The following is a 15866-nucleotide window of genomic DNA, read 5'->3' as shown; positions in this document are numbered from 1 at the left end:
TGAGCCCTGAGTTTTGATTGGTTACTATAGGCAATGACTATAAGACAGCTTATTTGTGAGGTAAGAAGGATAGAGAAAGAGACAGAGAAATAGGCAGGGAGAGTGAGTGAGAGAAAGGCAGAGAGAGATTGCGAGACAAGCAGGGAGAGTAAGTGAATTAGAGACAGGCAGGGAAAGTGAGTAACAGAGAGACAGACAGGGGGAATGAGTGACAGAGAGACAGGTAGGGAGAGTGAGAGAGACTGACAGGGAGAGTGATAGAGAGACAGGCAGGGAGAGTGGGTGACAGACAAGAAAGGATAACGAGTGACAGAGAGACAGACGGGGACAGTGAGTTACAGAGAGACATACAGGGAGAGTGAGTGACAGAGAGACAGTCAGGGAGAGTGAGTGACAGAGACAGGCAGGGAGAGTGAGGGACATGGAGACAGACAGAGAGTGAGTGAAAGATAGGCAGGGAGAGTGAGTAACAGAAAAGACTGCCAGGGAGAGTAAGTGAGTAACAGAAAGACAGTCAGCATGAGGGATATTTTAAATAGACCCCAAGCTTTTATATAGTCATCAGACCATCGAAGAGCAATAGGGAAGGGTCAAAGTACCTGGATGGTACTACACTGGCTTTTAATTCAATATTCAATCTTCACTCATCAAGGAACAGTTCACACATCTCACACAAGCAAAACTCAACCCTGTTTTGTGGAGCTTGGTGCTACTTGTACTGATTTTGTACTGAACATCTGCATATACCAATCTGTCTTTCAAAGTGGCATTCCTTCAATAAGAAAATAAGAGAGAATAATTTAGTTCTAGATTCTGTGGAATTGTCCCCCAACATATGCCAATTCTTCAGGATGGCCTTGCCCATCTGTTTTCTAGACTCTGTAAGGGTAGAAACAAAAGAGATTATGTATTTTCACATTTTTTCTTTTGTTACCATGAAATTCCCTCTGCCTAATCCAAGTGTTGTGTCCCTGTGGTATGTAACTGAGAAGTATACATGACAACCAATAGTGCCCCAATGTAAAGTGCATAAACACAGCTCTCAATAATTTAAATAGCTGAGAAAAAATATCAGAGAAAAAAGAGCTAGACAAATCATTACTTAGAAAAAGTCCATATATTTTTATTCTTAGTATTCCAAGTCATACACATATCAATATACAAATAATGTTTAAAAATATACCAGGGGAACCGGGTGTCCCAGATGACAATTGGGACCACACAGAATACCAAAACGGCAGAACATGGAGACACCAGGGAGCAGCACATGGAGACACCAGGGAGCAGCACATGGAGACACCAGGGAGCAGCACATGGAAACACCGGGGCAGCGCATGGAGACATCGGGGCAGCTCATGGACACATCGGGGCAGCACGGAGACATATGGGGCAGCACGGAGACACCGGGGAGCAGCACATGGAGACACCGGGGAGCAGCACATGGAGACACCGGGCAGAAGCACATGGAGACACCGGGGAGCAGCACATGGAAACATCGGGGCAGCGCATGGAGACATCGGGGCAGCGCATGGAGACACATCGGGGCAGTACGGAGACACATCGGGGCAGCACGGAGACACATTGGGGCAGCACGGAGACACATTGGAGCAGCACATGGAGACACCGGGGAGCAGCACATGGAGACACCGGGGACATCTGCACATCTGCTAACTTGTCGGGAGATAATATACGTGCGGAAAAGTGAAGAATAGATTGCAGATGTTTGCATACATCTGCTAACTTATCAGACGACATTCTTTTTCAACTAAATAGCACATTTTATTCCTGAACCATGGTCCCTTTGAAAAATGCTCGAGTCTCCCATTGACTTCAATGGGGCTTGTTATTCGAGACGAGCACTCGAGCATCAGGAAAAGTTTGTCTCGAATAACGAGCACTCGAGCATTTTAGTGCTCGCTCATCTCTACTCCCAACCTACCTGACTCAGTCCCCCGGGACGTATTAGCCAGATTTTCATTCTACCACGTAAAAGAAAGACTACTAGCGCAAGCCAGAAAAACCAAAACTAGACTTTATTCCAGTCACCTCCATGCTAAGAAAACACGAAATCCCATATAGATGGGGTTTTCCCACCAAAGTTTTGATCAAACATCAGAACTCTGTGATAGCGATAAAATCGATAGAAGAAGGAATGGAGTTTCTTGCATCTTGGGGCATCCCCAAAGAAGACTTACAAGGAGCAACCCAAAGCCTCCATCAAGATTGGATCCAGAATGGCGTTCATAGAATTCTTCTGATTTCCTTGGGCTGACCCGCTACCAAGGTGGCGCTCGGTGGATTATCTTGGACTCTCTCACGTTTCCACAGAATTAGGATCAGTACCCGACTTAGTACTAACATGTTCATGCTTAGTACCGCTCTAATGTTTGCCACGCCCACCAGAACAAGGTTGGACACCTATTTGTTTTTTGACCTGAATGCTAATTTTAAGTACAGTTTTGTGGCAGTTACAAAATTCTTTATACCTGTGTATAGATTTAAAATTCAACTTCTACACCTAAGAGGAGACTTCCTTGTTTATAATGGGAGTTAAAATAGTGTCATTGAATGCCAAAGGGCTAAACAGACCCTTTTAAAGGGCAATGCGGTGGAAAGAAGCCATGCAATGTGGTGGAGACATCATATGTGTGCAGGAAACTCATATTGGCTCAAGAAACCCCCCTTAAATTAATTCATAACCGTTTTCCTCAGATAGTATTTTCCTCATTCATAAAAAAGAAAAGAGGAGTCCTAATAGCGTTAAAAAATACTTTAGTGGTGAACATTCTACACACTGTAGTGGATCCGCAAAGCAGATTCATAATAATAGTATGCTCCATAAATAATGTGGACTATACAATAGTAGATCTATGTCCTCCCAATAGCAAACAAGGAAAGTTTCTGAGAAAGTTGCTCCGCAGGGTGACTGAAATAAAAAGAAATTGCTTAATAGAATCATTACAAGTATGCTGTCAAGCGGCTGAGCAACTTCTAGATCATGTATCTTTCATGACCTGGTGTGGTGGAATCATCCAGAAAATCAACTTTGAAGTGAGGTTGTATGAATTCAAGGAGGCGGAGAGATTAACACTAATGTCCTGCCTTAGAAGACCCCCTTCACTGTAATTGATGGTCCTGGAGTCAGCGACATCATTGTCAAGATCTTCTGAAGTCCGAAGAATGATGTTAGTCACAGGAGAGGAGTTATTAAGAGGTAGGAGAGTTTGACTTCAGTGTTAAATTTTTCACCATCCTGGTTGTATAAAACCAATTTACACCGCACCTGTCCATGAAAGAAACATTATCTAGACGCTGCTCAGTTGCTTGACAACATAATAGTTTATTAGGCAAATTTCTAATGACATGTTACCTTTTATTTTGACATACACTCACCGGCCACTTTATTAGGACACCATGCTAGTAACGGGTTGGACCCCCTTTTGCCTTCAGACCTGCCTCAATTCTTTGTAGCATAGATTCAACAAGGTGCTGAAAGCATTCCTCAGAGATTTTGGTCCATATTGACATGATGGCATCACACAGTTGCCGCAGATTTGTCGGCTGCACATCCATGATGCGAATCTCCCGTTCCACCACATCCCAAAGATGCTCTATTGGATTGAGATCTGGTGACTGTGGAGGCCATTTGAGTACAGTGAACTCATTGTCATGTTCAAGAAACCAGTCTGAGATGATTCCAGCTTTATGACATGGCGCATTATCCTGCTGAAAGTAGCCATCAGATGTTGGGTACATTGTGGTCATAAAGGGATGGACAATGTCAGCAACAATACTCAGGTAGGCTGTGGCGTTGCAACGATGCTCAATTGGTACCAAGGGGCCCAAAGAGTGCCAAGAAAATATTCCCCACACCATGACACCACCACCAGCCTGAACCGTTGATACAAGGCAGGATGGATCCATACTTTCATGTTGTTGACGCCAAATTCTGACCCTACCATCCGAATGTCGCAGCGAAAATCGAGACTCATCAGACCAGGCAACGTTTTTCCAATCTTCTACTGTCCAATTTCGATGAGCTTGTGCAAATTGTAGCCTCAGTTTCCTGTTCTTATCTGAAAGGAGTGGCACCCGGTGTGGTCTTCTGCTGCTGTAGCCCATCTGCCTCAAAGTTCGATGTACTGTGCGTTCAGAGAAGCTCTTCTGCCTACCTTGGTTGTAACGGGTGGCAATTTGAGTCACTGTTGCCTTTCTATCAGCTCGAACCAGTCTGCCCATTCTCCACTGACCGCTGGCATCAACAAGGCATTTCCGCCCACAGAACTGCCGCTCACTGGATGTTTTTTCTTTTTCGGACCATTCTCTGTAAACCCTAGAGATGGTTGTGCGTGAAAATCCCAGTAGATCAGCAGTTTCTGAAATACTCAGACCAGCCCTTCTGGCACCAACAACCATGCCACGTTCAAAGGCACTCAAATCACCTTTCTTCCCCATACTGATGCTCGGTTTGAACTGCAGGAGATTGTCTTGACCATGTCTACATGACCAAATGCACTGAGTTGCCGCCATGTGATTGGCTGATTAGAAATTAAGTGTTAACGAGCAGTTGGACAGGTGTACCTAATAAAGTGGCCGGTGAGTGTATGTCAAAGTATTGCTCGTATGAGCTGGTTTTGATTTTGTTATTTGTTATTATCTGCATACGCTCCATTGTTTTTGACTGCAAATTGAAGGCAGAAGGAAAGTAAGATTTTTATCTGTTACTGTCTTCTGTGTCTCTAGACCTTATTTCATAATATACATACAAAATTTGTGAAAAGAGTGGAATAGTCAACAGCTCAAATAACAGATCTGAGGGTCCTGCTCATGAGAGCTTACACTCTATGAATCCTTATCTGTGAAGCAAAAAGCAAATCTATTATCGAATCCAAGCATGATAAACCAAGGACACTTGGTACTAAACTGATCTGGAACACTGTGACTGTGGTAATCTTCTTACATGTATTATCCATCAAAAATGAAACTTATGGTAACCTAACCCCTCTGTGAGATTGTTTTACAGATTGTTATGCTGTCTAACCCTCCCATTTGCTCCCTCAGCACTGTGAATACAGCAGGAAGTTGGGGGGGGGGGGGCATAAGACTTTGTAACAGCCTCTAATGCCAGATCACAGAGTGGCTAGGGTAGCCCTTCAGGCTAATTAATATAATTTTAGAAGAAAGGAGGCCATGCATAACAAATATAAAAAGATCATTACCGTCACAGAGCCTGGATCTATGAGTAGGATTAACTGGTCTATCATGCTTGATTTTGATAGTGAATTTCCTTTAAATAGGTTGTCAGGTATTTTTTTGTGGATAGGGCATCAATTCCTTTTCACGGGTGTTATGTTGTATTGATGTTCACTTCTTCATTAGAGCTCTACTGCTCTACCAGAAACAACAATTAGCTGATGTGATGTTTCTGGGGAGAATACTTGTCTTTCTTTTTTCTATTACTGGCAAAAAAATGTTTATTCCAGGATTTTAAAGCAATTTATGACAACTATCTAATCAGAACAGAGCTGGTGTGATAAACCACTTCAACAAGCCACTGAATAAAAAAAAAAATCCATATTTTATTGATATGCACTAAAACACACTTAAAAAACACACTAAATAGGGCTTATTTACTAAGGGTCCACGGAACGCACTTTCATCAGAGTTTGAAAATTTTTGGGATTTGCGCCGCTGTGACAGCTATTTAGAAGGGGATTGTCTCGCATGCAATTGGATTTTTGCGCATCACCGTCGGCTTTCATGCAACATAAATTGGGGGGCGGGTGGTTGGACGATCCTACTGATTCGGACTGAGCGCAGGATTTAATATGTACTTACATACACCGAGAAGAAGATGGAGAACTCCGGCGGACATGAGCGGGGAAGCGACACATACAGGAAATTGTGCGCACAATCTTTGTGAATCACGGCACAGTGCATTGTTGTTGGACAATGCACTTCGGGTGAACTCCGTTGAACAGGTAAGTAAATGTGCTTCAATGTGTGATTCTCTCCTCCACTGACTACAATAAGAGTGTGGGCTCCTATCAGCTGCCACATAATAGGCTACCTGTAAACATGGACTGTCAAAGTGCAAATAAATATGCAATGTTTTAAACAAGCAAGTATGCAAACCAACAAATAAGCCTCCCGGTGATGTAGTATGTTTATATATGTAGTATAAATTAGATGCATATGACTATATTCCATGTAGCTGATGGAGATTCCTGCAATTTATGACAAATAACCACAGCAGGGTTTTATAGGGAAATAAATAAATAAATAAAAGAATCCTTATTTCTTTCCTGAAATTGTAAAATATGTTGTTCTTACCGATGCACTGGCTTTGCTTTCGCTTCATTGGGTTGCCATGGAAACACGTGACATCACAATAATTCACTGTATAAGAGGGAGGTGATGGTAAAACATCATCTGTGTCTTCTCTGATACTTTAAGCCCAAGTGCAAATAAAAACCTTATGTAAAGGAAAAAAGAAAAATAAGCAAACATGTTATATATTGTTTTTTCACCTCCTGGTAGATTACAGTACATGGCATTAGGATCTGATGCCATATTAGTTGTCATTTTTTTTGTATTGGCTTCTTATCAGTTGATGACAAACTGCTCCATTATCAGCAGGTATTGTCAGAACAGAACATCATCGGTTGTTAAGGAGCTAATTCAGATGTGTCATCGAATGTGGAGGCAGATGTTCCTGGCCATGAAGGAGAAGCAACATTTCAATATCTCTGTAAGAGAAGCAAAGACACAAAAGAAACATTTTGCTTTGCTCTAACGATTTCCTGAATGCTTGGCTATTTCCTCTTGTCTTTAAAGAGGAAATGTCATAGTTCCTGACATGTCTGTTATAATACATACATTGTAATAACTTTAATGAGATTAAAATGTTCTTATAAGTTATGCCAATCTTCTGTTATTCATCCTTGAACCTTGTAAATAAATTGACAAGTATTTCCATCCCCATAGTGTGTGTAATACATATATATAGCATTTAATCATTTACATTTTTACACAGATATATTTTTAATTTTTAGTTTTATTTGCAGTAAACATTTAAAAAAGCCAAAAAATAGTTAAAAAAAATTATTAAATGATCTTTCTTCTTTAAAGGGAACCTACCACCCCGATTCTACCTATAAAGGTAGATCGGGTGGTAGGGGGATGAATGGAACGTGAGGATAGCCCTTTTTTTGGGCTAATCCTCACGTCCCGGCTATCTTTTAGAAAAATTTAATGCCGGCATATGTAAATTTTTTTATGCGGCTACTGGGGCGTGGAGTAGCTGGACATGGGGCTACTAGTCGCGGCTACTCCCCGCCCCAGTTGGTGGCGTTCCTCCGCCTACCATTTAATCTTCTTGTCCTAGTCCCCGGCGTTCTGCGCATGCGCAGAACGTAGGCCTTCGACTGCGCGGCCGTGGCTTCGGGGCCGGAGCTACTGCGCATGCGCAGAATGCCGCAGATGCCGGGGGACTCGGACGAGGGCGAAGATTAAGTGGTAGGCGGAGGAACGAGGCAACTGGGGCGTGGAGTAGCCGCGACTTGTAGCCTCATGTCCGGCTACTCCAAGCCCCAGTAGCCGCATAAAAATTTACATATCCCGGCATTAATCTTTTCTAAAAAAAATAGCTGGGACGTGAGGATTAGCCCAAAAAAGGGCTATCCTCACGTCCCATTCATCCACCTACCACCCGATCTACCTTTACATGTAGAATCGGGGTGGTAGGTGCCCTTTAAATAGGAAATCGAAACCAACATAATGTAAAAGTCATCTCAATCTCAAGCATTTTTTTAAATTCTTTTAAATAATTATTAATTTATTAAACATTTTTTAAATTATTTTGATTTCTTCAATTTATTATTTTAACTTACATATTATGTTCCTCCTGATACGCTATAATCTACTAGACCTTTGTTACAGGGAAGCAACCCCCTATGAGGGCAGGAGTGAGTTTGGGTACTGAACTAGGTGTGATAAGACCTATTAGCTCTGGTATTCTAGCGCCTGAGATTTCATGATCTGTGAGTTCTGTAATACCATAGAAATGAATAAAGACATGTTTTTATATAAAGAAAAACTGCTGGATAGAAAACATATCACCAGGAATGTCATTGTTAGCTGATGACAGGTTCAAATAGCTGATGCTATGCTGATTTTAAAAATGCCTTTGTCGGCATTCTGAATTGTTTCAGTACTTTATAAAACTATATTTCATATTACCTGGCTCCTTGCCAGCAGCATGTGGTGAGTTTTGGAGATGATGGGAAAGTGGTTTAGCAGCTACAATTGCGTGTTTCTCAGTCTACTCGATGCATTATTCACCCATCCAGCTCCCTGCCCAAGCCCCCCTTATTCCCCACAGATAACTACTGCAAACTCCCTATTCCTGTCCTGTGCATTGAGCAGACAGGGAAGGCAGTTGGATGAGTGTTGAGGAGAGTAAAAATACATTGAGGAGATTGAGAAACAGTCTCTTGCAGCTGCCCTCCCGACACTCACCACATGCCATTGGCAGGCAGCCAGGTAATTTGAAATCTATTTTTCTAAAGTACTGAAGTAATTCAGAATGCCTACAAAAGCATTTTTAAAATCAGCATAGCTTAGACTATTGAAAGCTGTCACCAGCTAAAATTTACATTCCTGGTGATAGGTACTTTCTAAAACCATCACCTTTACCCATACCTCCCAATATTTCCGGAAGAGAAAGAGCGACAAAATGTCGGCACGCGTAGACACAGGCTCCATGCACTGGTGTATAGAGATACATAGTCGTCTCAGTAATTACTATTGTAATTATTGAGACAACCATTATTATTTTTATTATTATTATCATGAAGACTATTATTATTATTATTATTATTATTATTTCAATAATAATAATAATAATAATCTCAATAATAATCTCAATACTAATAATCTCAATAATCATCTTAATAATAATAATAATAATCATCATCATCATCTCAATAATAATCTCTGAGAAGATCACCCTCTATATATCAGTGTCACAATGTAACAGTGAAACTCTAAGTTACAAAAAATCCTCTCACTGACATCCTCAGAGCTTATAGCCTAATGTGTAAAGGCACCTATCTCTGTTGCAGAAGGTCTGGGGGTTTGAATCCTTGCCTGGGCACAAATTTATTTAATTAATTTAAATAAGAGCTTGTGTCTGGGGAAGCCCTAGGAGACCATATATGGACAGATGCTGATCTGAACCTGATGACGGGGTCCCTGCTCTCCACTAACCGACACATCTCTCAAAAGGATTCCTTGCCTGATATCTGCTCTGGGAAACCCTTAGAGATGTTACCATATATGGATAGAGATCTGAACCTGATGACGTGGTCTCTGCTAACCCGACACTTCTCTCAAAAGGATTCCCTGCCCGATGTCTGTAGAAGCCATTCAGTATAGCAGGTTCTGGCTATGAAAGTGTTTACTAGGTGGGACACAGAGCCGGAACAACCCCAGCAAGTGCAGGAGGTAAAATCCGAGACAATCACACAGCTTCCCGTGACACAGGGCAGAGGTATAAAAAACGGGACTGTCCTGGCCAAACCAGGATGGTTGGGAGCTATGCCTTTACCCATACAGTGTCATATCTCCAATGCATCTTCAATGGACATTTTTATATGTGTTAGGCAAGTTTTAGACAAAGTGGGGCCCTGTCACTGTGGGCAAAATTAAAGTGGGGCCCCAAAATAAAAAGATTTTATGAACAGTCACTTGCTAAAATAGTGCTCTCTTTAGTTCTGTACAACCATAACCATAACTTTGTAGTTTCTGGGCAGTATGCATGCTCATAATAGATTGAGAGATATAGACAGATCACTGGAGATAGGTGATAGAAATCTTCACTTTTATAAACTTACTTTCTGTGGATAGCTCTCTTTCTTTTTGTCTCCTGTAATGTCTCCTCCGTGTGTCCTAACTGCTTAATCCTGACAGTTATGGAAGGAGATGGTGGTGGCTGCTTGAAAAACCCACACTATGACAGTGCCCCTTGCAGTATGAGAGGACTAAAGGCAGGTGGATGTGGCATCAGCAGGAATATAGTGCAGGTGTTAATGAAGCAAAATGAGAAAAGCAATTGGGCACTGGAGCTACTGCATAGAAACAATAAATCCTCTCCCCACCCAAGTCTACTGACAGGACGAGGCGCCACAGGCAAGTGCCCAGTTTTGCACCCTCTAATGCTGGTTATCAAAAAGATATCACGAGGAACACAAATACTTACTAAAACCTGATAGGACTGATGTTAGATCATTTTAAAATGAATCTCTTTCCAAGTAAAAAAAAATTTATTATTTCCCATGGAGAATAACGTTCTAATCACCCCTTCCAAGTAAATTATTCATAATGTGAAATCTTCTGTTTTTACACCAAGCTCATTATTTTTCATTTGGCATGCTCGTCATTTTCGGTTCATAATTCATATTGTGGCCAAGTAATTGTGGCCCTTTATTCATTTGTATGTCATATTGTGGTCAGGTTACTGCATCATCACTTTATACACTTAAAATTCATATTGGGCTTAAATATTCATTCATGTATTCCTTCGCTATTCACATTGTGGCCATTTGATCATTATTTCATCCCTAACAGATCCCTGTTTCACATTCATCATTTAGCATTCTCGTCGCTATTGTAAAATAGTAGTCTATACACTAAAATCAGGGCCTTTGTCTAAGAACAGTGTCTGGGACCCCTGCTGCTTGCACGACCCCCTCTCCCCAAAGAGATAGGGTAGGATCCAGGGGCAGGAATGATGTAGAGCCCCATTTGATCCATCCACAGTGAATTTTATTAAAGCATAATTTTATGTGATTTTTCTTGTAGTGACTTGTATCTATGACCTCTCCTCAAAAAGATGGGGTAGGATCCAGGAGCAGGAATCCACCCCACAGTAATAATAATAATGTTTTTATATAGCGCACACAGATTCCGCAGCGCTGCAAGAGCTTGCCAGATCATTCCCTGGCCCATTGGGGCTCACAATCTAATCAACCTACCAGTATGTTTTGTAGTCTTAGAGGAAACCGGAGGACCCGGAGGAAACCCATGCAAACGCGATGAGAACATACAAACTCTTTGCAGATGTTGACCTGGATGAGACTTGAACCCAGGACCCCAGCACTGCAAGGTTGTAGTGGCAACCACCGTGTTTTAATTAAGGCATAATTTTATGCTATTATTTATTTTTAGTGACTTATATCCATGACCTATGTGAAAGAATTGGCTTGAATTTTAACTAGTTTAAAATTGGCTTGAATCAAAATACCATATTTTTCCATATCTCTTTAGTAAATGGAACTTTGGCACAAATTGCCACAAATTGTACAAAAAGTGAAGTAAATACAATGCACCAATATTATTATGTGTTTCTATACCTTTTTTATTAATGGAGTTTCCCAAATTACTAATATTGATCATGATTTCTCTGCCATTCTTCCTTGCACATCCTCTCTAGTTCCCTCAGGTTGGATGGTGAACGTTGGTGGACAGCCATTTTCAAGTCTCTCTTGAAATGGTCAAATGGGTTTAGGTAAGGGCTGTGGTTGGGTCAGTCAAGAATGGTCACATAGTTGTTCTGAAGCAACTTCTTTGTGAGCTGTGTGCTGAGAGTCATTGTGTTGCTGGAAGGTGAACCTTTGGCTTAGTCTGAGGTCCAGAGCACTCTGGAAGACGTTTTCAGGGATATCTCTGTACTTTGCCACATTCATCTTTTCTGCAATTGCAAACAATCCTCCTGTCCCTGCAGCTGAAAAACACCCCCATAGCATGATGCTGCCACCACCATGTGTCACTGTTGGGATTGTATTCAGCAGATGATGAGCTGTGACTGGTTTTCTCCACACAAACCGCTTAGAATTAACAAAGAAAAGTTCAATCCTTGTCTCATCAGACCAGAGAATCTTATTTCTCATAGTCTGAGCCTTGTGTGGCTTTCCTATGTCTTGCACTGAGGAGAGGATTTAATCAGCATATCCTGCCAGAAAGCTCTGACTGGTGGAGAGCTGCAGACTCCCATCTCCCTACTGCATCTCTGGAGATTAGCCACAGTGATCTTGGGGTTCTTCTCAGTTTGACAGGACGGCCTGGTCGTGGCAGAGTTGTGGTCATCCCAAACTTCTTCCATTAGGGATTATGGAGGTCACTGTACCCTAAGGAAACGTGACTGCTGCAGAAAATAGAACTACTTAATTCTGGAATTATGCTCATCCTGGGTTGTTAATCTGTAAAGTGGTTTTTCATGATGGACATAAATTTTAATAATATGGTTAGTAAGGACATCAAGCCTGACAATATGACTATCACATATAATTCTCTGCAGGCGACTTTTTTCCCTTGAAAATGTAAAGGAAAATATGATATGAAGTATTGTGATTTTTCAAGACATGGCAATCCTTAGGAAAGGATCAAGATTAATCCTATCTGTGTTTTCTATTATCTTTTCTATTTCTACTCTGATACAGTATAGTGACATTTTGGAAGAAAAGCTTTTGGGAACCTGTGGCATGTTATTTCTTTCTAAGAGCAAAAAACCTATTGAAGTATTGTGTGTCAACGCCCACTGTAAAAGACTGCTGACATTTTCAAGGCTACTGGTATTAATTACATCTTCTAAGTACAGGCTGAAGTGGAAGGAGCCATTTCTGATCAGTGCTAGATCTACATGCTGCTATTGTTTTTACCCTGTATTTCTATAATACGGAGAGCTGTCAGCAGCATAGTTCAGACATTTCCACTCCATTTCCTTCTCCATTGTCATAGCTCTCAAGAGAATACAAATTACTGTTTATTAAGATCATGTTCTTGAGACTAAAGGCCCGTTTCTTTTTGTAAAGTGAAAAAAAGAAAATTGCTGCACTACATTGGAAGTTAAAGGTAAAAGGAGGTGAATGTTGGATTTTTGATTTATGAAACATATGTCTACAAAGCACAGGTAAACCCAGTCCTTCATATCAGAATATTCAGCAATTCAATAATACATTTACATTCTTATTGAACTCATAGAACATTATCCTAAGATTTCCATGCAGGACTGTCAGCAGAATATAAACTAAATTACTATATAAAGGAAACCTCTAGTAATTGTGCTGAAGATAATCATAAAATAGTCTCTCTCAAGGTGATTAATCCTTTCCTATTTACAACATCAGACTTTGTTCCAATCCCGGACTGATTTAGTAGCACCTCTATAAAGTGAAGGTGCCAGCAAGTAATGGCAATAGTACTGTGAAAGGAGTTTTGTGGAGGTTTAAGATGTCCAGCTACGTCATAAAATGTAAAGTAGTACTACTCCCTGCCACTGGGGCACTGCTCTTCCTGTGTCTCTCTCTACAGTTAACCACAGAGCAGTTTGCTTAGCCAATTGGTGGCTGTGTGGCTTTCTGCTTTTAGCCAATGAGGAAAATCCTTTTAAGCTGCAATGCTCATAAACTGGCAAAGTAACATAACAACAGTTTGTGAGGCTTTATTAAACCATCCATCAATTTCGGTCTATGAACCTGCATTGGCAAAAATATGAGATGCCTATGTTTGTTTATGTGTATTTCCTTTCTAGGAAAATCTATTATAATGGTGCACAGTTAAGGGGTTAAAGCGATTATTTTATTTTCATTGTTCAGTTCCTAATATGTAGCAGAATCGTGGAAAGGAAAAGCAGAATTGAATGTACACTAACATGCAAGACATGTTAGAAGATCCCCGAGTAGAAGTCACTGGTGTTAACTGGCCATCATAGTACTGTATATGGAGGCCCAATAGCCCACATAGAGGGGCCTAGAAATAGTGAGGCACAATGATCAGAAGAATGATACTTTTACAGAAGATGCTTGATGTGTGAGGACAGTGCCAGAGTGTAAGGCTAGCCCAAGGAGCCATAAACCGCTGCAAAATTACACACGATCACATGGCTGATGGTGCCACAAGTAACACAGATTTAGGAGTATGGTTGCTAAGACACTATACAGAAATTCATAGGCTTCCTGTGATAAGCTGCATTCATTCAATAAAAAGCTGTACGACCTATACCTCTCCATGTAGATGAGTATCAGTCCATTTTTACATATTGTGAGATGTTATTGCTGGATGGCAGGACTGTCATTGGGGGCAGGTGATAGAACAAGGGTTATCTTACAGAACATAGTAACATAAAGGGAGGGAGGACAGATAGGACATCCATTACGGCTTGCACTTCTTCCGGTTAGAGCCTGTTCATGTTCTGTCTGTCCTCTCTCCCTTTATGTTACCATGTACTATGAGGATGTTTACGAATAAATGTCGGTATTGAAGAAACAAGCAAAGGGTGAGGGCCATTTATTCTACTCTACCTTTTAACGGCCGAGTGCCCAAACTGCAACCCAAAACCCCCCTTATTTATTGCCAACCAAAAATTAATGCAGTAACTTATTGCTCCCTGTTCTTCAACAACTTTCAATCATACTGGCCTCCTGATGACAGAAACACAGTAGAAAGAAAGATGGAAAATTTGCATTATTGTAGCTTCTTTCCAGTGTCCTCCTTACTCAGAGAATCACAGGGCCAGCAGGAGGTCCTCCAAAGACAATTCGGCCCAGTCCCAAGTAGCGAAGTAAGTATCACTTTAATATATGACTGAAAGCAGCATCTTTTAAGTTGCTTGGAACTGCAGGAAGATTCTTTGAGTTCTGTGGTGCACTGGGGAGATGGCGGGGTGCCCACAGAAAGGGCTCAGAGTGCCGCCTCTGGCACCTGTGCTCTAGGTACGCCACCACTGCCATATTGCTTGTAAAAGTATCTTTTGAGGTATGGATTTTTCATTTCAAGATTAATTTTCTATAATTTTGTCCAGTATTTTTTCCTTTTAAGAAGACAGCTTTCAAATGACATTAAAGGGGTTTTTCTGGAATGCAGTCAATAGAAGCAATTAGTACCACTGACACAATACTTCACATTTTCTCTGCTTTCCACAGGTAAATACTTTAATTTTGTGTAAAAAATGTTTTTCCATAAAACATTTTCATCTTGCAATCAGCAAATATATGATGAAAAATTTTAGGGTAATCATCTTAGTCCATACGTCCATAAATGTTAAAGCGCCACACTAGACACAATAGCAGGCTGTTTCACTGAGGGCTCCGCATACCGTGTGACGATTGAAGGTCACACCTCCTTCCTCAGACATGCATGATTGAAACACAGGTGAGCTTATATAAAGAAATCTCATGACATCACTTTCCCAGAATACAGTTCTATAAAAACAAGACTTCCCTTTCTACATATATTTTCCTGAATGCTTCTCTAACAACCAAATAACCCTATTACAAAAAAAACATTAAAATTACATAATTCATTAAGCCCATGCAGCTGCAATGCTTCCATCTTATCAATCCAGAATTCCTTGCGTTGTAATAACTTTTGTTTAGTCATATTTATATCTGTCCCTGACACTTGTTCTAAAATTAACCATCTGAGATCATACACTCTGCCCCTTTTCCTTGAAGTGTTTAGCTACACCCGTGTTATGTCCATCTCGTTTACTTTTCTCCTCTTTTCTAAGACCCTGTTCACAACTGTCTTCGCTAGCAAGAATTGTTTAATGTTAGATTTGTGTTCATTTAATCGGATTTTTATGCTCGGGGAGGTTTGCCCAATATACACCATTCCACAAGGGCATTTCAACATATAAATGACATTTTGACTATTGCAAGTAAAAAGCCATTTATTCAAATCTCATAGCCTTTTCTTGGGTGACACTCCCCTTAATAATGCCCGTGCAATGTTGGCAAGATAGACAACCATATGTACCTCTCCGTTGTATACCTAACACTTGTTGCGCTGTTTTCTTTTTCTCACAC

The 15866-nt window shown here is 40.9% G+C and overlaps 1 protein-coding gene and 1 long non-coding RNA gene across 2 annotated transcripts in view; one reads left to right on the top strand and one right to left on the bottom strand.

Annotated features, from left to right (window-relative positions):
- NETO1 (neuropilin and tolloid like 1) overlaps nt 1-15866 on the top strand; it is a 93534-nt gene that overhangs the window by 38776 nt on the left and 38892 nt on the right. The gene's annotated exons all lie outside the window — the stretch shown is intronic.
- Nucleotides 684-9971, bottom strand: LOC140132913 (uncharacterized). Its single transcript, XR_011855743.1, has 3 exons — nt 9897-9971; nt 6334-6475; nt 684-879 (listed from the first exon to the last, which is right to left on the bottom strand). It is a non-coding gene; the product is annotated as an uncharacterized lncRNA (long non-coding RNA).

This window comes from Engystomops pustulosus, chromosome 5 (assembly GCF_040894005.1).
Source record: "Engystomops pustulosus chromosome 5, aEngPut4.maternal, whole genome shotgun sequence".
In the NCBI taxonomy this organism is placed as follows: Eukaryota; Metazoa; Chordata; class Amphibia; order Anura; family Leptodactylidae; genus Engystomops; species Engystomops pustulosus.
Note: the sequence above shows the minus strand (reverse complement) of the source record. Positions and strands in the feature narration are given on the sequence as shown.